Consider the following 20,798-nt stretch of genomic DNA (forward strand, 5'->3'; position numbering starts at 1 on the left):
AAAATTAGTGTAAACTTGGGAACCAGCAGTTAGCGTAATGGCTATGTTGCTGGACTCCCACGTAGTTGACTGTGGTTCGCGTCCCGGACCGGGGGGCTTAAAACTCACGCCGGGCACGTGCGTGTCCAAGATCCCGAGAGGAGAATGGAGGAAAAGGGATTGCAGTGTGACCTATCCCCTGCTGGGTGATTTCTCACTTTCTGTCTCTATGTCTCTCTCTGTCTGTCTGGCGAGCGCACGTGCCCTATAGCGAAAACCTCTCCCCCCCAAAAAAAAAAAAAAATTAGTGTAAGCTCTTCTCTCTGAGTATTTTTTTTTTTTACTAGAGAAAGTAAAAGTAGGATTTCAGGATATCAGAAGAGAATCAAAAGGCAGAAGGCTACACTACCACCATTTCAGTCTACCCCAGATGTATTCTCTATACAAGAAGATGCCATGACTTTCCTGACAGCCCCATAGAATTGGGCAGCGTTCAGTACTGTCTATAATAGCCTCTGCCTTCTACTTATGTCGTTTTGGTTTTCGTTTCCTCCAAATATTCAAGTAACTTAAGACCCCTCGCTTATCAAGAGGCATGTCAGGTTTTGCACAAATCCTCTGGGGAAAAAGGATACCGACATTTGCCCGCCCCCATTGGGCACTGGTTGGCAGGGTGCCCATTCACTCATGGCTACAGGGTCTCATTTGAGGTGAGCTGAGGGACAAGTACTTGGCTGTTTTTCACTAGCTAGATTAGACCCCAAACAAGCAACTGTTTTTCAGGAAAGTTTCTCCCCATACTCTGCAAGCATTCCACATTCACCTTCACAGCATATCCTAGGTGAACGGTGGGGACAAATCATGGTATGAACTCAATTTCAGGGCAATCGTACTGTTTATTCATCTTTTTGTATCCCCTGAAAATTGGAAAACGAAGTGATAATTGCAAAGTGAGTGTTCTGAGAGAGGTTTAGAGAAAAAAAGACAAAGTGGGCCCAGAATCTCCCAGAACAGATGTTCTAGGTATCCAGATGTATGCATTATATTTACAGGATGGGAAAATTAGGCAGTTAGGCATGATGGCTAATACAAGGGTTTTCCTTTTTGAGAAGCACATAACTTTTGTGATATGGACAATACTGGCCTTTCTTATAGGAAATGTCCCTTCTATGTGGGTCTGAAATTACGTACCTCTCTATCCTGTTATTTATAACAACCCTCAGGGGTGTGTGAATCAGTATTAAACAAAGCATCGATATGTTTTCTTGCAATCCGGACCAATGGAAACAAAAGAAGATAAGCCAATGGTTTCTTAGCTGCCTCCTGTTTTTGGAGCCATTAACATGGCTCCAATTATGGGCATTCTCATATATACTCCATGATCTAGAGTAAAACACATTTCTGCAACTCTACCAAATAGCAAATTTCTTGAAAAAAGAGTTTTGTGATTTTAAATGACAAGATAATGAACCATTACATAATTCTGACAACCAGACTGCCTATAAGCCAATATTACTAATAGAATGGTTGAACAAATTTGAGTATCGCTCAGTGTGTTTTGTGAAAAGAATTGAAACTAGCCCAGGAAACCTGAAAACAGGGAAGTTTCAGCTATTGGGTCAGATGATTTAGTCATCGTTAATGTTTACCAAATTCTTTTATCTTTATTTGCATGATTGTAGGTAGGGGACCTGAATTATACTTTACAAAAACCAGCAAAAAATATGCAATGACTGGGACCAATAGTTGGCGTAATGGCTATGTCGCTGGACTCTCCTGTAGTCGACCATGGTTTGAGGCCCAGACCCAGTTGCTTAAACTCACACCAGGCGCATGTGTGTGCATGCCCAAAATCCCAAGAGGAGAATGGAGGAGAAGGGATTGCGGCATGGCCATCCCCTCTGGGGGTTGATTTCTCACTTTCTGTCTCTCTGTCTCTCTCTGTCTTTCTGACAAGCACACGTGCCCTATAGCAAAAACCTCTCCAAAAAAAAAAAAAAAAAAAAAAAAAAAAAAAAAAAAAAAAAAAGTACAATGACCTGGAAAGAAACACATATTAATCCTATCTTTCTTGAGTAGCTTAAATGAGAAATTTTGTCTTAACAGAAGAAATTGCGATAAAAGTGGGTTTCTAGGTAGGGTTCTAAGGAACTACTAAAATTGTATGCAAAAGTTTGAAAGTATGCTTGAATATGCATTTATCTAGGTCAAGTTTACAAGCCTAAAAATGTTCTTAAAATTGGTATCAATTTTAATTGACTCTGAATGTATAGCAACCCAACACACACTCTTTTGCTATTAATATGTTTATAAATAGGAGAAAATCTACATATTCATTGAGCTTACACTTGAAAGCCCTTTCCCTTCCTACTGTTTTGCTTCTTTGCTCCACAGGGGCGAGGGCAGCTGTGTCTGCCCTTTAGCTCATCTGAAATGTTTTATTTTAAACCCATTTGGTAGATTGGTGTTAGTGTCGTGAATCTGCTTTTCAGCCATTTCCTCCAGAATACTTTTACTCCACGTAGGCTAAGAAAACTCCAACTTCAGTCTTCCAGGAAGTAGATACCACTGAGCTGGATTTTAGACAGGGAAGTGCTCTGTATCTCTGGTTTGGCACATCCCGGTGAAAACTGTTGAACTGCAGCATTTCAGACATGGTGCCAGCCTCGTGGCTAGATGCCAGTTTTGCTATTTGGCAACAAGCGGCCAGACAAGCAGCTGGTTATTGCAGCGAATCTGAGCCGTGCGCTCGGGGCCACATCGCTGGTGCCAGGTTCTCCAACCCAGTTAGCCATGGAACCCTGGAGACGTTTTCTGGTCCTGCTCCCTTCCTGCCTCGTGGTGGGCTTTGCCCTGGCAAGAGTGGTCTCTCACCGTTTGTCCTGCCCAAGCTGTGGTGTCTGACGGGAGTGGGATGCTGATGGACCACCTGAAGCTAAGAGAATACTTGGCAGCTCTGACTTCTCCTGTGGGGACACTGGCCAGGACATGCTTGCACTGGAGGTTGGCTGGAAGAGGGCAGAATCAATACAAGCTGCTGACACTCCACTCTAGCCAGGGGCGAAGCCGCCACAGCCTGCTGGTGGCTGCCTTGGGTCCTACTGGCATCTCTCCCATTGCTGTTCTTTGTGGAAAGTGCTAAGACGGAGAGGCCTGGTGAGCAAACTTGTCAAGAGGAAATGAGCATGAGGAGCGAAGGGAAGAGAAACTGACCCAAGGGATACAGCCATAATCAATGCGTAGAATGACATTAGCCATGGGTGAGCATTGGGTCTATCTCCATTTTCTCTATTTCAAAAGTAGGGGGAAAAAATTCTTCCCCTAGGTATTTTAACTTCCCTTTCTTGCCAGAACTTCTGGACCCTGAGAAGAGTTTGATGTTAGGCTTTTGGAAAGGAGAAGGCACAGCTTTTCAGGAGGCCCTGGCTCCCCGTAGGTGTTCCCCTCCTGGGGTCTGGCACCATCTGCAAGTATGCTGCAGCTGCTGATGAATTTAAACTGAGTTAGCAGGAGTTGGGCACGGCAGATTTGGAAAGCACTCATCCCTCTTCTTTTGTTGGGGACTCTGGCAAGATAATCTTCCCACTGTTCTCTCTCTGACACCATAATGCTGTTTTCAGCACTGTCTCCTCCATGTTGATCGCCTGGAACTTAGAGAGCTATTCAGAATGGTTGAAAATGAAGTCTGACAATTTGAACATAGCCATCGGGTGATTCTCAGCATCTTTCAAAGGATGCCTGTAATTTCTCCCAGGGAAAGTTGAAGTATACTACAATGGTGGATCTATTAAAAATATTGGCACGGAGGAACAAGAACTCTATTATCTTTAATTGCTGGGATTCCAGCCTTACCACAGAGGACAAGCCCCAACAGGATGCTTTCTATGAAACGTGTCTTTTATTTCTAATATGTGAGCACTTATCAGAGCTGGGCATTTGACTAGGGTGTCTACCCTTAGAGTAGATGAAGTCAACAGAGTAGGGAGAGTTTCAATGCTGTACTGCAATTGCGACATCTGTCCTCTTACCTCTTTTGAACAGTATACTGATGTTGCTTTACTCCCTTAGTCATTTGTCTAAGAAACTTAACTGTTGCAACATAACCTGTATAAACATCTGGGTCACAGATGAAGCAGACCTACCTACATAGTGCCAGGGAAAAAGAAATTGCTCATAATTCAATTAATCAATATGCCACTCCAACATAACTGCACAATAGTAGATCTGAGTCTTTTTTCTTAGTTAATAATCATTGCAGTGGTCAAAAGAACACATTGGCATTGGCCATTTTGGTTCATGAAATCATAGGTCAGGTCATCCATCTGGCTTTTGTTTACACCATCTTTCTCCTTATCTGCTTGAACACCCACTCATACCTAAGGAACCAACTCAAAGACGTTAAAGGATGTACTCCATGCATCTGGTCTGAGAGAATTATTTGGCATGGTAGACATCTGTGTTGCTGTTTTCCTTTACTTATATCTTTTTTTTTTTTTGAGAGGTTTTTGCTATAGGGCGCATGCGCTCGCCAGAGACAGAGAGACAGAAAGCAAGAAATCATCCCCTGGGGGGATGGGATGATCACAATCCCTTCTCCTCCATTCTCCTCTCGGGATCTTGGGCACGCACGCACACGCGCCCGGCGTGAGTTTAAGTGACCGGGTCCGGGACTTGAACCGCGGTGGACTACGTGGGAGTCCAGCGACATAGCCATTACGCTAACTGCTGGTTCCCCCCTTTACTTATATCTGGATGATCACACTTGGACCTTGTGTTCTATTTCATTTGTTCCTAATCATCTCTTCTGCTGGACTATGAGCACTCTGAGAGGAGAAATGATCTTATCCCTATTTGCAGACATTATAACATTAGCGAAATGAAATTCTATAGTGAAGTACAATGAACACCTTTTACAGGGAGAACATTATTAGTTTCCAAACACAGAAGGTACAGTTGATCCTTGTTATTCATGGAAGTTATGGCTGTGAAGTTGCTACAAGCACCGAATTAGTGAATACTGAATCAGAGCTCTTAAAGGAAATGCAGAGCGAGGTTCCTGTGAGCTCCTGGTCACATTTTCATTAAGAAATCAATACACAAACTCCTTGGATGTGTTTCTGTTGAAAGACACCTGTTTACGATACATGGTTGATTTGTTAACATTGAAGTCATGGCCAACAGCACTGCTGATCATATCTGACTGTCTCACACACGTCTTTTCTCTGAAGGGTATATCCTAGCCTTTTTCTACTTAGGAACACTGGAGAACACTTCAGCACGACATGTGGGGACCATTTCCATGGCACTAAATAGACTCCCCAAGGACACTTGTTTATGGCATGAGAGCTCAATCTAGAAGGCAGATCATCTACCTGTCCCACCCTGTTGGGATTATGCATTTTAGGCCAGCCAATTTTTTTTTTTTTTTTTTTTACCACACTGCGTGTGTCTGCAAATGATGGCAAAACTGCTCTAGGTACTGATGTGAGGGTTACAGGTTAATTTTAGCAAGTAGGCAAATTCGCAAATAGAGAATGGGTGAATAATAAGGATAGCTACCTTTTTGTTTAAACCAAATTGGGTGTTTGGTGCACATAAAATTAGATGACTTCAGTAGAAGTGAGTATTAAGTAAGTGAGGATTAAGTGAGTAAGTAAGGATTAAGAAAATTTTATTTGAATTAGATTTTATTTGAAAATTATGTGATATCCAAAGTACTCCTTACTTGTTAATTCAAAACAATGAGGCAATTTAAAATCACATGCTGGGGCCAGCAGATGGCATAGCGGTTACATTCCTGAGCTCCTACATGGTCAATGGCAGTTCAAGTCCCAGACCCTGTGACTTAAAACTCATGCCAGTACATGCGTGTGTGTGTATCCAAGATCCCCGGGGGGAAAATGACAGAGAAGGGATTGCAGCATGCCCATTCCCACTGAAGGGTGATTTCTCACTTTCCTTCTCACGGTCTCTGTCTCTGTCTTGGGTCAGCACACATGCCCTAAGGCTAAAACCTCCACAAAAAAAAAACAAAAACAAGTAAATAAAACCACATGTTTTCCAGAAGATGTTCCGCTTCTTCTGTATCTTGCTCCAATATAGAAATTAATGCAATATTAAAGCATTAATGGCACAAAGAGGCGTGGTATTATCTGTTGAAGATATTTCGTAGTTTTATCAACAGTACTAGGGAGAAATATTCACCTGTTTAAATATCCGTTTTGTAAGACAAATAATAATGTGATTGAATGTATGGAAGAAAATGAAATAAAAAAATAATAAAAGAAAAAAAGAAATTAATGCAATATTATACCACAAATAAAGCGTAGAAGGCACAGAATCCCATCTCGAGCATAAATATCTGCACAATGGATTTGCAGTAGCAGAAATGAGCTTGACTCAACAGAATATGGATATACCTATATTATTGATGATAATTCACTCTGGGGGACTTTCCTCTGCAATTTATCCAATCCTCTATGAACCACTGGATATGTTATATGTATCTTTTCATTCTTCCTCTGTGGTATTATGAATAGTACCAGAAAGATGCATTTATTAAGACTCATAGGAAAGTAATGACCATCTCCACAGTAATAGATTTTTTTCTCATAGGAAAAATGGGTATTGTGCTTCCAAGAGAGTATTCAAATATGTATGCATAATAAATAACTAGTTGAGGAAACACCAAAAAAATTAAATTCTCTCATCTTTAAGTAAATGTGTTCAATGAAAGAATCATGTGTTTGTGGAGAAAGGTGATATAAAAAAACCCATGGCAGGGCTTAAGTTCCGGCAATGCAGAGGTGTCAGAAAACATAACACAACATTAAACAAGTATGTAAGTTACTTTCACAGATGAGTGATGGACATAAAATACTGTGATAAAGATATTAGCAAACTGAGATGATGTGGAAGTGTCTTTTGAGATGGTCCTTGCAGGACAGGTTGCATTACAATGAGGCTCATGGCAAAAGCGTGAGCAGTGTGGTGCACAGGGCATGTTCAGAGTCTTACTTCAGCCCAGACATAGAGTTCGGTATGATTCACACAAGCCATTGTTCTAGAAGACATCTTTGACTCTTGTCTCTTTCTTTGCCTTGATAGTCAATCAGTTCCAAGTCCTACCTGCAATGTTGTAGCTCCTGGACGTCTTCGGAATGTATTCATCCTTTTTTAATTTTTTTTCCTAATGCCAAAAAGCATGTGCATGCACAGACAGGGAGAAAGTATCCCCTAATGGGGTGTGGTCACACGCCCTCATGTGGACATTTTCGCCTTCATTTTTCCATTCTAAACATTCTAAGGCACATACACACATGTGCCTGGAATGTTTTTTAAGCTACCTGGGCCAATATTTTAGCCTTGTTAAGCCATGTGGAATCTGGCTTCTTCTGCACAGTGCTTAACCACAGTGGTGCAGGGCTGGCCCTGTTTATTGTTCTTCATCCTCCATAAAGCTATCTTCATCTAGGTTCTTGCTGTTTCTAACTACAAGGCCTCTTGACTCTTTTCCTTGCCTCTAATAAAGGCCTTCAATCTTTTCTCCACCCTGCAACTATAACCAACTTCTCATTATGTCAAATATGTCACCTTTAAGCCCACAGCCTTTCAAGGAATCCCACAGTTTTTTGCATGTTATAAAGACTACTCAAGATTGGGTGGATTCCCACTTGTTACTCCAAAGTCAGCTGTTGCCATTTCTCACTTTGCACTTTTTATTTCACGTTAAAGAAACTCACCTCAAATCACCTGATTGTCATGTTGTTGTCTTTGTTTTGTTTTGTTTTTCGAAAGAGATTTTTGCTATAGGGCATGTGTGCTCACTGGAGAGTCATAGAGAGACAGAGAGACAGAAAGCGAGAAATCGTCCTCCAAAGGGGAGAGCCATGCTGCAATCCATTCTCCTCCATTCTCCTCTTAGAATCATAGGCACACATGCACACGGGCCCAGTGTGAGTTTTAAGTTGCCAGGTCCAGGACTTGAACTGCAGTTGACTACATGTGAGTCCAGTGACATAACCATTATGTCATCTGCTGGTCCCTTCATGTTGTCTTTTGCCTACAAACATTTATATCTGGTGCTCTCTCTGCCTAGAACACTCTACTGTCTCCTACCACCTTCCAACTAAGTCACTCCTGCTCTTCTGCTCAGCTATCAACCTGTGTGCCAGTTCCTCTAGGAAGCCCTTCTTGTCTCCTCACAGATCAGTTCCGATGGCCTTCTGAATATCTCACTTAGCACCCTGTGCTTAGTCCATGTAAAATCAATCCACTATGTGTTATAAGTATGTATTCACATTGTTGCACTATAGTTTCCTTGTAGACAAGAACTACATCTTATTTACCACTGTGTATTTTCCAGTCTACGTTGAAATAGCACAATGGCTGCCATGCAAGCTAGTGAAGCTATTTAGTAGAAAATTCATGCTAGAAATAGATGTACAATGAGAGAGGAACAGCTGTAAATGTACATACCTACACATACCTTGTTCATGGTGACTCAAGGTTAATTCTTGAAATGAGGTTGGAATTACATAAAAAGACCTACCAAAAACGTCTATGACATGCAGAAGAAGAGCTATTGTTTGAATTGTTTTCCAAAATATATGTAATGAGTATTGCAAATTGCCTATGACTTTTGAGCACTCAGATGGAAGCAGGATAAATATTAACACAGTACTTTCAGCTAAGTGCATCGTTTACTTTCTTGAAAACATTGACGGCTATGTTTTTTTTTTTTTTTTTTAATGTATTTAGAACTTATCTCTGTAATTAGTGAAATTTCCTGTTGCATCATGAAAGCAAGAGAGCTTGGGGGGGACCAGTAGTTGGCGTAATGGCTATGTCTCTGGACTCCCATGTAGTCGGTCGCAGTTTGAGTCCGAGACCTGGTAGTTTAACTCACACCGGGTGCATGTGCATGTGAGTGCATGCCCAATATCCTGAGAGGAGAATGGAGAAGGGGTTGAGGTGTGGCTGTCCCCCCTAGGGGGGCGATTTCTAGCTTTCTGTCTCTTTGTCTCTGTCTGTCTTTCTGGCAAGTGCACACACTCTATAGCAAAAACTTCTCCAAAAGAAAAAAAGGAGAGAGTTTGATGTGACAGTGATCAGGAGGTGGCATGCTGGCTTGGGTATCTTGGGTAAGTGAATCCGAGTTCCTGCCACAGCCGTTATTGGGATGAGTAGAACTTGCAAGTCATTCATTCCCACAGACAAGCGTGCAATTAACACTGTATTATGTTTAGGGCACTTTTCAAGGTCCATCGATAAACACACATCATCTTCTTTTAGTTATCATTAGGAAGCAAATTGACAAGGTTAGTTTGCTTGGTTTAAAACATCACAGTCTGCTAGCCCAGGATGTCATAATACACTCTGAGAGGTGAGGCTAGTCTTCATCAATAGCGTCAGCAAGTAGAGCTGGACTTGAATTCGAAAACTTTATTTGCATTCTCTTTTTGCTCCATTTTCAGCTGAACAATCTCATGAGCATAACATAGCCATTTAAAAAATAAAGAAGGGCATTATTTATTATCTTCCTGTTTAAGATGTCATAAAACCATATTACTCTTCTTATATACTCTTCTGCTTCCTGGGCATTGGCGCCTATCTTCATGGGGAATATGTGTTCGCTCAGTGAAGCCAAGTCTCACTCATTGCCAGCTATGTTGAAGCCTCTATGAGGTGTCAGGAACAAAACGTGATTAAAGACCCAGCCCATGAGGACCTTAAGGGTGAGTGGGAGGATTAAGGGAAGGAAAGAATCACAGCTGTGTGCTAACTGCGAAGGGCATGATTTCTAACTCAAAACACCTCAGGCTTGAGGGCATTGCTGAAGTACAGGCCCTTTAAATAAGGGGAATAGAGAATTTAGACACAGAAATGTACTCACGTGAGGCAAGAATCCAGATTGGAAGAACCTGAGAGTCCTAGAGTTGAAGTGGACGTTGAAACACCTCCAGTCCAAACTATTTTCTTTTCTATTTTTTTAAAGAGAGATTTTTGCTATAGGGCATGTGCGCTCACCAGAGAGGTAAAGAGATAAAAAGTGAGAAATCATCCCTGAAGGAGGATGACCGTGCCTCAGTCCCTTTTCCTCCATTCTCCCCCTGGGAAGAGAATGCACATGCGCCTGGCATGAGTTTTAAGCCACTGGGTTTGGGACTTGAACCACATGTGAATACATGGGAGTCCAGTGATGTCACCAATAATTATACCATCTGTTGTTTCCCAAACCATTTTCTAAAACTTGCCTTTATATCTAAAACCCAACAGGGCCAGCAGGTGGCACGGTGGTTAAGGTGCTGGGCTCCCACATGGCCATTTGCAGTTCGTCTCCTGGACCCAGTGACTTAAAACTCACACCAGGCACATGTGTGTGCATGCCCAGAATCCTGAGAGGATAATGGAGGAGAAGGGACTGCAGTGTGGCCATCCACATTGGGAGTGATTTTCACTCTCTCTTTCTCTGGGGAAGCACAAAAAAACCTAAGACAAGAACCTTAAAAAAATAAAAAATTAAAGAATCCAAATGCCAGGTGGCTCACTGGGTCGCCTTATGCACATCTTCTAAGATAAGGTCCTCTGTCCTCTGGTGTTTATATGTGTTATGTCACCATTGACTAACTCTTGCTGTTTGTGAAGTATGTATTTTCTCCTAAGAGTCAAAATGCATCTCATTATCCACAACAAAGCTAATTCTTCTTCTGAATAGCAAGCTGGCAAATATAATACGATAATTGTCAGTGACCTTGAAGTTTTTTCTCTAGGCGACATAAAATCAATAGCCCCTTGGTAGAAGTCTGTCCACCATCTCAAAGTATTTCCTGACTATACACAATAGAAGAGTCTTGTTCAGAGTGCCAGTTGCAGTCAGTGGACGATGAGATTAACCCAGTAGGTAGTATTTAGAGTAAGAAAGTAAAATATAAAACGTTGTTGTCATCTCTCAGTAGGCGAGGGTGTATTCAAGACCCTGATGAGCTGGAGGGCTAAGTGTAGGAGGCCCACTCCAGGGTGGGTGCTCTCTCTCTTTGTCTTGCATGTTCACTCATACACATGCTCCCTATAATGAATAAAAATAAATTTCAAAAAGTTAGTGTATTTTAAATATAGTAAGCATAATTATTGTTTTTTTCAAGAAATGTTTGTTTTTGAATATACCTTCTTGTCAGTTTGTGGTTCTTAGTATGATTCTGAAAGTTATATATATATATATGTGTGTGTGTGTAATATGTGTGTGTGTATATATATATATATATATATATAATATTCCTTAATTTGCTAAAGGGAAGGTATATTCACCAGAAGAAAGAAAAAGTGAGACATAGAGAGAGACAGTGAGAAAGCACCCTTCAGGGGGATGGCCATACCAAAATTCCTTCTCCTTCATTCTCCTCTTGGGGTTGTGGGCACATATGCCTAGTGTGTTTGTTCGAGTCACCAGGACCAGGCCTTGAACCACAAGTCAGCCATGTGGGGTCCAGCCACCCTCAGCATCATGCCTGTGGACGGCCTGGAGAGTTTATATTTTAATGTGGGTCACCATAGATAAAGTATAATAAAATAACCATGGCATGTCCCTCCAGGTGACTTCACATATACCCTACATAAGTGCTTCTCAAATGAAGATCAGTGTGCATGAGAATTATCTGGAGAGTTAATTCAAAAACAGATTATTATGTCCCTTCCTCACCCCCTTCTCTAGTTCTGACTCAGAGTTTCTGGGGTGGGGTGTTTATGACTTACATTTTTTAGGGAGATTTTTGCTATAGGGCACGTGTGCTCCCTGGAGAGACAGAGAGACAGAGACCTGAGAAATCACACCCAGCAGAGGGATGGCCATGCTGCAATCTCTTCTCTTCCATTTTCCTCTTGGAATTTTGGGCACACACGCACAAGTGCCTGGTAAAAGTTTTAAGCTGCCAGTTCCAGGACGCAAACCATGGTCGACTACAAAGGAGTCCAGCAACATAACCATTACACCATCCACTGGTCCCAAGACCACTTTGATTATGTAATATATTTGCGATTTTGAGGATTTGCCCCACCATCTAGAGATATATGCCTCGACGCTGATTCTTTTTCCTTCACTCTCTTCTTGTTTCCCTTTCTGAAATACAAAACCTCCCCTGGTCTTACCTTTCCAGGACTCCACAGAGCTTTCTTTGCCGTATCTCTTTCTCTAAGACTCTACTCTTTTGCTGACAACATCAACATCCTTAGTTTCATGCAATTCCAAACACTATTAATACCCTGCAACAATTGTGGAAAACAACTCTGATATTCACATGTTGGAAAGATCCTAATATGGCAATGTTTAGTATAGGGCTAAGATCTTAAATTATTTGTATAAGAGTAGGAAGCAGTTTTCTACTTTCTGAGCTATTGGTGAACTTTTCATATTTTGTAGAATACCACAATGTCCTCTAAACCAGTAGAGGTCTTCTACACTTTTTAGTTCAAAGCTGCCACTTACCAGCCTTGTAAATCTGGGACAAGTTACTCTCAGCGTCCCTATTTCTTTTTTCTTAAAATGGTGGTAGCATATCATGAGATCGTGTGCTTTAAGTGTGTAATATAAGGAATTACACTCATAGACAATTCTGTTCTAATTAGCAGCGTTCATGTATTTCCTGAATTGCAGCTTCATTGGTTAGGATAAATTCCATTTCTCTACGGGTCTTTCTCAATTGTGAGTATCAGCTTCAGGTTACATGACTCCTTTTAGGCGGAAGCTGTCTTCTCTTGATGCCATGCATTCATTTAATCTTGTTGTCAATTCCAAGTATTTCATGATAAATCACTAGCTATTTCTTGCCTCTCCACTCTCATGGTTCATCTCTAATTGGATGGCATATCATATTCTCATTTACTTCTGTTGTCCACTTATTAAGCCTTTTTAGCAATCTATGCCAAATTGTTGCCAGTTGCCTGGCTTCAGACCTTAGACGATGACTCCTCAGTTTACGTTGTGGCTTCTTAAATGTCAATTCTGGGATAATTCCATTCACTCGTTCAGCTTTTCCCTGCGTTACCCAGTTCACATGAAGTTAATGCTAACTCCTTTTAAAAACAACGTATCAAGGGAACCAGCAGTTAGCGTAATGGCTATGTTGCTGGACTCCCACGTAGTCAATCGCTGTTCGCATCCCGGACCCAGTGGCTTAAAACTCACGCCGGGCGCATGTGCATGTATGCCCGAGATCCCGAGAGGAGAAGGGATTGCGGTGTGACCATCCCCCGGGGGGGGGGGGATTTCTCCCTTTCTGTCTCTCTGTCTTCTCTGTTTGTCTGGAGAGCGCACGCACCCTATAGTGAAAACCTCTCCCCCCCCAAAAAAAAAAACAACGTATCAATAAAACTAGTTTTGATGTGTTCCAAAATGCATATTCATGGATTGCCCCCACCATTGTGTTATTGAGAATGATGATACTTCATAATGACCTAGAAGGATGGATTTTTGCCAATTAGAGCTCTTTAATGATTGCTTTTTCTTAAAAACAAGACATAACTTAAGAAAAGCAAGCATGGATTTAAGAAAGTAAACCCATTTTCCAGATAGCCGTAATTTTAAGTACAATCATCCATTCAATAAATTTTAAAAATATTTATTCAATTTTATTTGTTATTTTTTTTTTAAATGATCAAAGAGAGAGAGAGAGAGGAAAACAAGCCACTGGGTCCAGGACTCAATCTGTAGTCGGCCATGTGAGAGTCTAGTGCCTCAACTACCATGCCACCTGCCAACCTCAATAAATTTGTGTTAAATACTTATGTAATTGCTGCTGCATTAGGTGGTGAGAAATTAAAGGGCAAAAGCATAGTTATGGTGATGTCTTTAGGAACTTTAAAGAACAGTGAAGGAAGAGGGACATGAAATTACTAAAAGCTGCAGAAGAAAATCAAGGGATGATGAGAGTTTATTAGAAAGAGACCTAATTTAAGCTGGGGAGGACGGGACCCTTAGGGAATGCATCCATGACAAAGTGATATTTAGGGATATGTTCTCAGAGCTTCTGTGTACTATAATAAAATATGTGTTAATATTTACCCTATTTTTACGTAAATAGGTAGGCATGGTGCTCAGGTAAAGAACCAATGTACCCACATCAAGTTAACTTGAGATCAACCACAGAAAAGGGTGAACTTGCCACTTCACAGCTCTACACGGCTGGGCCATACCTTTCAAACATTTGGCTTAAATATGTATAAGTATGGGCTGGCAGGTGGTGTGGGGGTTAAGGTGGTGGACTTCCCCATGGCAGGCCAACCACGGTTCGAGTCTCAGACCTGGCAGCTTGCTCTCTCACTTTCTCTTTCTCTCTCTCCTTCCCTAATCAAATTTAAAAAATAATAAAAACAAAAGTGTACAAATACATTAAAAAAAAGTCTGGATCCAGATGGGATGAAAGAGACTAATATGCTGAAATTAGGGACAACTATGCTGAAATCCAGAGCTGTGGGCGTGGTTCTTGAATCATTCTCCATAGATAAGGTGTTTCTTCATAGACAAGGATTTTTTTGTTTTGTTTTGTTTGTTTGTTTGTTATCCTCCTCATCATTCTCTTTCCAGCAGTGCCAGGCCTATTAGCACGATTGTTCTCGGGGTCCTTTGGTTACAAAAAGATTATGAGACCACTTGTCAAAACATCAAAATGCAAGGATTATATTTTTGTGGTTAGTGTGAACGTAGAAAAGTTCTCTCGGAGAGAAGGAACTGTCGGTCCTAGCAGCTGAAATACTTAGCTTCAGTCTGGGATAGCATGGTACACGCCTTCTTTAAACCACAGTCCACTTGGCATGGCGTGGAAGACTGCATTTCCCTCTCCTCCACTCCCTAACCTAATCCTGGACTACACAGTACATTAAAGTATCTCATGAAACTTAAACAATATCAAAAGAAAGAGTATTATTATTTTATTTTGCCTGATCTGTACTTGGGTGGCTAGATGCTGCTCGGTCTTACAGTCTCCATATTACAGTGTGATTCAGAGGGTTTAGAGCTAGTTCCTTCCTTGATCAATGAAACAGTTTCTGTACGGTGCATAATAAGGATCTTTGGAAACCTCAAGCTTTAAGATGATCTCATGTCTCCCTGGAAACCTGTATCTCTTACGTAACTTATTTGAATATTGCCCACAATTCAGTGCAGTCAGCCTGGCTAATACATAGTTACCTTTCAAAGTTCCCAAAATATAAAAAACTATGGAAGATGAAAAAAAAAAACTGGTAAGTAAGCCTTTGGCTGCAGTCAGTGAGGATGAAAGGGAGCAGCAGGTGAGGCCCACAGAGGGTATGAGAAATGATAGATGGTTTCTAAACCCCTTTCTAAGGTGGGTTAATGGCTCTCACCACAGGGTGTTTATTTTGGTTCAAGATCGTCAAATAAGCCATTTGTTCAAGACAGCAGAGGTTAGGCAGGGGGTCGCTTTCCTCTTTTGCCCTCCAGTACCCCCAGCCTCTCCTTTAAAATATCAAATTTGAGCTTGAAGGAGAGCAGATTATCAGCCATCTAAAACTTTCAAATGCATTGTTCAAACCCAAACCATAGTTACTCTCAGCTAAACCAGAAACAATTTAAAGCCAGGACCTTGCTTTTAAATCATATATATATATAGTTTAATACATTCTATGGCATTTGGTACACTCACCAGGCACACACACACACACATACACACACACACACAATTGGTTGATGGATTGTGTGCTCCATGACTGTCAGAGGTCACAAGGCTATTAATGAATATCATGAGTTGAATGTCGTTCATCAGAAGAAAAGAAAATACACCTCGCTGAGACTCAGAGCAAATGCTCCTTTCTCTGGGAAGCCTTGGAGACTTGGCATCTCTGTTCACTCCCACCTTCTTCCCAGCTCCCAACACAGATGCGCTCATGTCTGCCTTTGTTCTTTCACGACATCTCCCCAGAGAACTGCAATCACAGCCACGCAGAACCCTTCACACTGCATGGCACTGATGTATTTTCACGTCCGCCAGCCTGCAGTCGTCAGTGAGCATCTGGGGGCCGAAACTCACATTGGATCCATCTCTAACTTCCAAGGACACTGACTGCAAGAGAGGAGATGCATGTAGTTTCTGAAACACATAAAGAAAGAGTAAATAGTAAACCCAACAATGATAAACATGTTCATTGAACTACCTAAGTTTGATTTCATTTCTCTAAAAGGGTGTGCAGGGCCTATATTATAGGAGGAAAATAACAAAGGGGGTTTAAAGATGCGGAGGCTGAAACATGAATCTGGCTGCTACTGTTCTGAAAAGCCACAGCGGAAGTCCCGTGAATAAAAGGTGTAAATGTCAGCGAATGGGTTTATTGTCGTTAACCATGCCAGCTTCTTGGTCTCACGTTTGAACATTCCTAGTTAGGCAATACATTTTAATGACTCTTCTAACCTACAAGTGTGTATTTAGAGTCGGGAACACTATAGCATTTCAATAATTAATAATAAATAATGAATGCGTTCTTCCAGAGAAATGGCTTCTATTATCTCTGGCCTATTGGGTGGTCTCCATTTATCTTTTTAAAAGGTTTTATGATTTAGGGCCAAAAGAGAAGGGAATGTGCATTTCGTTTGAAACTTTTTTTTTTTTTTTCCCAACTGTGTTTCTAGTACCGCCCCAAGCCTGGTGGCCTTTCAGAAACACCAACTTTGTATTTCTAGGTTCAGGTATTTACATGGCGAAAAATATTTTTATTGAAGTATTTGATGTGAAGTCCTTTAAAATGTATTTGCAAAGAGAAATCATTACTATTCAAAAGACTTATTTTTCTCAAACAGTGAGATTGTCCTACTGACTTTTTAAAGGGAAATGTTCCTCCATGTTCTTGCAGTTAGGCAAATTCCCATGATACCAAGGGTGTCCATATATAAGCTCTGTATTTTATTTTCTAAGATTCTGTCCTCATTTGCGTCTGGGTCTATTAAGGGGGGATGGACTGGGAGAGAAAGACTGGCCATTTGCGTTTGCCCTGGGCCATCGAAACAGCTGTGTAAGCAGCAGGTCCTGGAAAGGCTGGGCTCACGACTTTTGGATATGATTCAGGGATCAGCGGGACTTCCCTGTGGGATCTCACTCACTGCCTGTAGCTGTTTCTTTGTGGTCATTCTGGAAGTCAAAATTCAATATGAATGCCTCTTGAGAAATGCTGTTAATGAACTATAAAAATCAGTAGTCTGACGAGAAGGCCCTTTCGGATACACTGATTATAGTCATCTCGGCACGCTGATGCCAATTAAAGACTGTAGGTATATAACAGACTCTTGCAATGGCAGCAGAATTATGTCGTCGGACAGAGCACATACCTGGAAGTTGGCAATTTCTCTCTGAAAAGTGGAGTGAGGCCTCCTACACTTCGCTGTCCTTTCAAGTGCCTTCTCTGTGAACTCTCTAAAATCCTTTCATTTTAAACCATCGTTTTGAACACACCGACCCAGTGATTGTTTATCTTTTTTTTTTTTTGCCTCCATTGGAAGATTAAATATTTAAGATTTCTTTCTTCTTAGATTATCCATTTGCACAGCTTTTGAATTCTTTTGAAATAAAATTGCTCTTAATGAAACATCTGAAAACATGAACAAATACTGAACAAGCAGAGTTCTTCAGAATAATGATGCTATTGTTAAGTGATTGAATACTTGGAAGATTAATATCATGGTGTACTGGCATGTTGGTTAATTCTAGCTATAATTTAACAGTAAAACCTACTTAAGAAAGCAGGAGGCTGAGCGGCCTGTCAGACACAAGGCACCCACATATGGAGCTCAACACAATAACAAATTAAGCACTGTTTACATACAGACATGGCTGGCCTTATTTTTTTTTTCTTAATCTGTGATTTAGGTAATAATTACACTGTAATTTTAACTCTCTGTGCTGTTTGAATGTTGGCTTAATTGTTTTATTAACATTGTATTCAATGGTGCTAATAAAGGGTGCCAGTGGAATTTGGCTCTTTGTCCCTAAGTCTTTATTTACATCAGGCCGACACTGATTTAGCCTTGATAACACTTATCCCGGTTCCACTAGGTTATTCTAACATTGTTTGATCAAAAGCTCTGTGGAAATTTTAGGCCAAGCAAAAATGTCTAATTAACTGTGTGAAGAATTCTCACATTCTCTAAACTGGTCTTTTCTTCTCCTTGCATACTTTAGAGAATTCCCAGAGGAGACCAAAGTGTCTTTTGCTCAAGTTTTGGCATACCGTGAAATGTTTGCCTACATTTCCTATAGACTATCTGAACATATCAACTGAAAGCTACACATAGTCTTACAGGGAAGAAAAAAATGAGCCTCCAATAAAACTCCAAATGTCCCTTTTAGTTACTTGAGCTTTGTAAAATGCAGAAAAGTTATCTTACCTGTCAATCCAAAATTAATTTCTTCTACTTTGTGTGTATGTGTGTGCCTGCATGTGTGTGTCATAAAGCAGTGTGTTTCAAACAATGACGTGCATGTGAAGTCGTTGGTGAATACGTTGAAATTTAAATTCAGTAGATCTGGGACATAACCTCATATTCTGGAGTTTTTTTTTTTTTCCTTGAGAGGTTTTTGACTTAGGATATATGTGCTCTCTGGAAAGAGAGACAGAGACAGTGAGAGAGAAAGTGAGAAATCATTTCTTCCCTTCCCCCCAGGGTGGATGGCCATGCCACAATCCCTTCTCCATTCTCCTCCTGAGATCTTGGGCAGGCACGCACATGTGGTCTGGGGTGATTTTTCAAGCCACGATGTCCAGAACTCAAACCATGGTCAGCCATGTGGGAGTCCGTTGACATAACCACTATACCATCTGCTGGGTCCTTTGCATTTTTTTTTTTTTTTAATTTTTTGCTATAGGGTGTGTGTGTGCTCACCTGAAGGAGACAAAGAGAAATGGAAAGAAAGAATGTACCCTTCACTCACCCCTCCCTTTCCCGAGGGTATTGCCATTAAGAATCCCTTTTCCTCCATTTTCTTCTTGGGATTTATGGTGCACATACACATGTGCCTGGTGTGTTTCTCAAGCTGCTGAGTCTGGGACTCAAACCATAGAGTTGGTCATGTGGAATCTAATGCCTTAACCACTGTACCACCTCCTGGCCCCCACACTCCGGATGTTTAAGAAGTTCAAAGGTGATGTTGAAATGACTGCTCCATAGACCACACTTCGAGTAGCAACATCTTAAAACACGAGAATTAAACATGTCACATTTTTTATAGAATGAAGTAGTAGGCCTTCCAAAAACATGTGCAGGTCGAATACTATTAGCCTCATGAACTGAAGGTCTATTGAGGACTTTTTCTCAGGGTAGAGGAGTAAGTCATGTTTGACCTTCTTGCCAGTTAGCTCATTGAATTTTACAAGAAATGCCATAGACACATTCAGCTATTTGGTTTCTTTTGTTTCTGTCCATTAATGTGGTCTCATCTATGTACAATATAGACATACATATGTCAGTGGAATGGCTTCAGAGTCATAAACAATTTCATAGATTGGGTTGCTTTTGTTGATTTTCATGGCTTTTAAATAAACTTAAGAGTCTGCCAGCGGTCTACATGGAGAGTTGCGGATGTTCTTAAAATTTTCCAGCCTTCAAAGAGGAAGGGTGGACCAAAAGATCTACATGTCCTCTGACTGTTGTGGTGGCAGATCCCCCAGAAGGCTTGTGGTTTGATGCAAGTTCAGTTTGTTTAGATAATTGCACACAGTATCCATACACTAGCACTGAAAGGCTTGGCTTTAGATGTAGCCATCACACTTAGAAAACTACCTCCCGGTATTCACCTAATCTGGAATAAGTTAAAAGGTTTATCCTGGTTACTTAGGGAAATACTAGTACTTTACAGAAGTTGGGCTTTAGGGTTTTTCAGTATAGAAAGTCCTACAATATTGTTTGTAGTATTTAAGAAATAAGTTAAACATTAATTTGAGTCCCTAAATTCATCTTTACAATAACACCAGAAAACAGAGTTTTATTTTTACTGTGATGTATTTATTATTAGAATTATTTCAACACTCTCCTAGTTTATTTCATATGAAATTGGTTTTCTAAGGTAGAAAAGACTTCTTCAGCCCCAACATAAACTGCCTTGAATTAACTGAAGTCTTTTGAAGAGAGAACCTTCAAAGGACCAAGTGTTTGGAAATAAGGGTGCTCTCTAGACAATGTCATTTTTTAGTTGTTATTTTTGTCTGGGTTATATCCAAAGGCCTCAGCTCACAATCTCACACACTCAAGACTCTTCTTCAAAGCACTGTGAATTACAGAGAGGTGGTGGGACGTAACATCACCCACATCTGTCTCTTCTGAACGTCAGTCCACATTGGACTCAGTGCCTGACTCAATAAAGACAGTCCAACATCCTTACAAACGGCACTGAGACATGCCTTCAAACTTTGCCTACTTTAGATTTGTCCATCAAGTTTTGCAGAATTGATTAATTAATGTATTTTAAAAGTACCTTTTCATGAGAAGAAAGAGAGAAACAGACATCTGTTTACATAGGTTATCAAGAATCTTTTACATATTTTATATTTAGATTGATTGAAATATATATGTACATAATTTAATCTATAATAACATATTATATGAAATTACCATATACTATATACTTTGATTAATAATACCTATGTATGATGGTATAATAAGCAATAATTATACTTAATTTGAATTATAATAAATATACTGCATTACAGTAAATTATAACACAGGTGAAACAAGACAGCATTTTGATGTAAATAAAGTAAAATTTAAAAAATCCATGACTATGGACTGGTAGGTGGTGTGGTGGTTAAGGATGCTGGATTCCCAC

At 40.6% G+C, this 20,798-nt stretch overlaps 1 protein-coding gene across 6 annotated transcripts in view; it reads left to right on the forward strand.

Annotated features, from left to right (window-relative positions):
• Positions 1 to 20,798, forward strand: part of RBMS3 (RNA binding motif single stranded interacting protein 3) — a 638,647-nt gene that overhangs the window by 15,864 nt on the left and 601,985 nt on the right. The window lies entirely within an intron of this gene.

This window comes from Tupaia chinensis, unplaced genomic scaffold (genome assembly GCF_000334495.1).
Source record: "Tupaia chinensis unplaced genomic scaffold, TupChi_1.0 Scaffold000617_1, whole genome shotgun sequence".
Lineage (NCBI taxonomy): Eukaryota > Metazoa > Chordata > Mammalia > Scandentia > Tupaiidae > Tupaia > Tupaia belangeri.